Here is a 3,752-nt window from a genome sequence, read left to right as displayed (position 1 = left end):
CAATCAATCACAGCACTGTTTCCCAGCCGAATCTCAGTGAAACTAGTCATTATCATCAATAGCCCGAATTGTTCATGTAGGGGGGTGGGGGTTGGGGGTGGGGGTGGCGGCTGCTGTTAAGTGTGGTTGAGTCAGTTCCCACTCACCTAAGGTGACCAGATTTTCACATCGGTAAAGCGGGACACCATTGATAAACCTCCTATCCTGGCGAAATAGCCACATGGCAGCCGAAAATTGTCTACCCTAGCTTGTCGTGCATTCTTTCCAAAAATCAGGACTTTTTTAAAACGCCGCGGGACGCGGGAAACATTGTTAAAAATCGGGACTGTCCAGCCAAAAGCGGGATGTCTGGTCACCTTACACTCACCGTGACCCTGGATCACTGCCTGGTCTGGCACCACCTTTATGTTGTTACATTTGAGCCCACTGTCACAGTCACTGTGTCCATCCATCTTGTTGAGGGTCTTCCTCTTTTTTTTGCTGCCCCTCCACTTACCCAAGTGTGATGTCCTCCTCTAAGGGCCGGTCCCTCCTGACAACATGACCAAAGTACCCGAGAACAAGTCTCTCCATCCCGGCTTCTAAGAAGCATCCTGGCTGTACTTTTTCTGAGCCAGATCTCTTGTTTGCCAACCTGGTCGGGTGGAGGGCCACGGGAAAGAAATGAAGACCAAAGTGTGAGGGAGGTGCCAGCCCTGGTCCCGGCTGTTCAGGACTGGCTCCTGCCATGTCTCGGTGCAGGAAAGGAAACCGCCGTTTTCTGGACAGGGAAGCGGTGTGTCCCGAGTCCAGGCCTTGCCTTCCAGGCAGAAGCCTGGGTTCCACAGTGGGGGCTCCTGTGTCCCTCTGAGACAGACCAGTTCCAGTGGAGCTTCCAGACTAAAGCTCGGAAGAAATGTCTGGTGACCTTATTCCAAAAATCAGCCAAAGAGCCTTACCGATGACCGCAGCCTGATCCCTAACCTGGTCACGGGGATGGTGCAGGACCGGGCAGTGTTCCATCCCACAGTGCACAGGGTTCTCCAGAGACAGCGGGAGGGGAGGCCTCGTAGCAGCCAAGATTGATATCTCTGCATGGAGCGCATGGGTGGGGCCAGTGGCTAACTCACTCCGGGGAGTGGGAACCAAGGCCTTGATAGCAAATGTTTCTGGAAATCCGCTGGAGAGAACCTTCTAGAGCAAGGCTGTCTGGTCATACATGGCTGTGGGTGACACGGGCTTGGGTGGCATTTTGTTCCATTGTGTGAGCGCTCCGCACTTGCCGGGGCCAGCTCAGTAGCAGTTAAAAACTGCTGCCTAGTGCTCACTTCGGCAGCCCAGATACTAAAAAAAAAAATTGGAACGATACAGAGAAGATTAGCATGGCCCCTGCGCAAGGATGACATGCAAATTTGTGAAGCGTTCCATTAAAAAAAAAACAAAAAAAACCTGCTGTCCAGATGAGGAAGGGGGCGCAGAGAGGCAAAGCTACTTCCCTGCAGTCACACAAGAAGGGCTTGGTGGTCAAGGTCAACCCTGGGGTGGCCTTCAGGGAGCTTTCAGAGGGGCTGCTATCCTGGCTAGTGCTGTGCCCAGCAAGCAGGACTACTCAACTGACTCACAGGGAGGAGGGGGGGCTCTCTGTGGATGCTTCTAGCCAGTGGGGTCCAGGTACCTGTGCTGTGCCAGTCCCACCACTGACCCTGGCTAGGGGAATCTGGCCTGTGTCTCCAGCAACGCCCTCCTGCTCCCACAGGTGAAGTGGCTGAGCAGAAAGGAGAGCCCCATAGACATCCTTGGCTGTGACTTGGCTTGATCTCCGTGTGGAGCCATGGCTGGGCCCCGGCCCTGGGCCGTGTGCAGGAGCAGAGTCATTTATGCAAGGGGACATGAGCCCAGGCTTCCTAGTCAGATGACATCAGCTGCCTCCACCCCTCAGCACACAGCCAGGACACCTGCAACCCCGAGTATTCGCACGCAATAAGTCCTGGTCCAGCTCCAGGTCACCGCCTTGGTCTACTCTCCCTCTGGTACCCACGTGGCTCCCTCTAACTTTCCCCGGGTCTCAGGTCAAACATCACCTCCTTTGAGATACTGTGGAGCCAAAATTCCACCCCAATCCCAACCCGTACGCGCGCACGTGCACACACACTTCCTAGCACCTTCCATGCCTATTGTTCTTTCTGTGCCCTCTCACAACACGGGCTCTCTGGGTGGTGACAATGGCTTCTGCTTGCCCACTAACCCAAAGCCTGGCAGCTCAAACCCACCCAATGGTGCTGACCAAGAAAGTCCTGGTGAAATGCTTCCTTTGTTCCCCCCAACAATAGCAAAAGGCCATGGCTATCAAGCCAACCCTGACCCATGGCAACCCACGTACTACAGAGTGAAACTGGTCCAGGGTGTTTTCTTGGCAGAAGCAGACTGCCGGAACTTTCTTCGGCAACACAGAGAGGAAAATAGCCGCTGTGTTCTCCTTCTTGTCTATTCTGCAGCACAGAGTGGATTGAAACAGCCTCCCAGTCTCCTGGAGCAAACCTTTGCCTCCCACGGACCCAAGACAGCCCCATGGGACTATGTTCTCCTCTGTGACACACGGGCTCACCAGGAGTCCTATCCCAACACATGATAATGATACTTCATGATCTTGCTTATGCCGTGTTCCTGTCACACACACAGACAAACACACACACAGGAAGCCGCTGAAGGCAGGCCTTGGGTCTGTCCTGCTGCGGCTGCATCCCAGTTGCCTAGACCTTGACAGTGTCTGCCCTGCAGACCAAGGTGACGCCAGGAAGATGTGTACAGGGGACACCCTGGGGGGCCCCGCTGGAGGGCCCCCGCTGGTCCAGAGACCTGAGTAGAGGAATGATTGTCACTTGTCCTCTAAGTCTGCTCACTCACCCAAAGCCGTAAAACCCTGGAATGAACCTTAAGCCCCTGCTGGCCCCCAGACAGGAGCCCTGGTGGCGGGAGGGCCTGGAGGCAGCAGGGCTGGTGGGAGTGGCCGGGCAGCCGACCTCGGGCCGAGAGGGCCACGATGGCCCAGACTGGACACAGCGAGGGCCGCGATCTCATGCCCGCGCCTGTCACCCGTAGGATTACTGCAAGGTAGGCAGTATCTCTGTGTAAAGTTACAATCTTGGCAACCCATGGGGCCAGCTAGCTCTTCCCTATGAGTTGGCATCCACTGGATCGCAGTGAGTTTGGGGTTGGGGTTGGGCCTCAGGTTTCCCGGGAGGGATGGCTGGGAAGCGGGTTGCACCGTGCAGGTTTCATAGAGGCAATAAACACCGGCACCAGGGGAATGGGCCAGTGGTCTCTCTCTCCATGAACCCCCAAAGTTCTCCCCAGGTTTGGATCCCCTCAGAAGAGGCGGCCCAGCTCCCTCACCTAGCAAGGGGCTTAAAGGCAACGGGGTCTATTTCTTCAACCATCCTGGGCTCCAGGGACAACCCTCCCATGGAAAATCAGCGATTTCGGGGACCCAGTCTCGCCATCCTCCAGCGGTCTTAAGAACCATGCAAGGGCCTTGGACAAAGAGCGCCCCAACCATGAGGGTGCTGCGGGCGGAGGATCTCCCCACCAAGGAGGCCTGGGGGGGGAGCCCCTCTCCGCCCCGCAAGCTCGCAGCAGGAATCTGGGGGAGCTGTGTGGCCGCGTGAGTGTCAGGGTCCTGGGTCCCCTCCTGACAAGAGCGGGCGCGAATCCCTGCGCGTCCCGCGGCTGTTATGCACGGCTGTTATGCACGCCTGTTGACGCCGTCGCCCGGG

The 3,752-nt window shown here is 56.6% G+C and overlaps 1 non-coding gene across 1 annotated transcript; it reads left to right on the top strand.

Moving 5' to 3' along the window:
- The first annotated feature begins 1,310 nt into the window (after nt 1-1,310).
- LOC115869522 lies at nt 1,311-1,413 on the top strand. Its single transcript, XR_004046230.1, has one exon. It is a non-coding gene; the product is annotated as a U6 spliceosomal RNA (small nuclear RNA).
- Nucleotides 1,414-3,752: the final 2,339 nt, after the last annotated feature.

Source organism: Echinops telfairi, unplaced genomic scaffold (genome assembly GCF_000313985.2).
Source record: "Echinops telfairi isolate 266 unplaced genomic scaffold, ASM31398v2 ScPeMD7_30;HRSCAF=105, whole genome shotgun sequence".
NCBI lineage: Eukaryota > Metazoa > Chordata > Mammalia > Afrosoricida > Tenrecidae > Echinops > Echinops telfairi.
The sequence above is the reverse complement of the archived record's forward strand: the minus strand, read 5'-3'. Positions and strand labels throughout refer to the sequence as shown.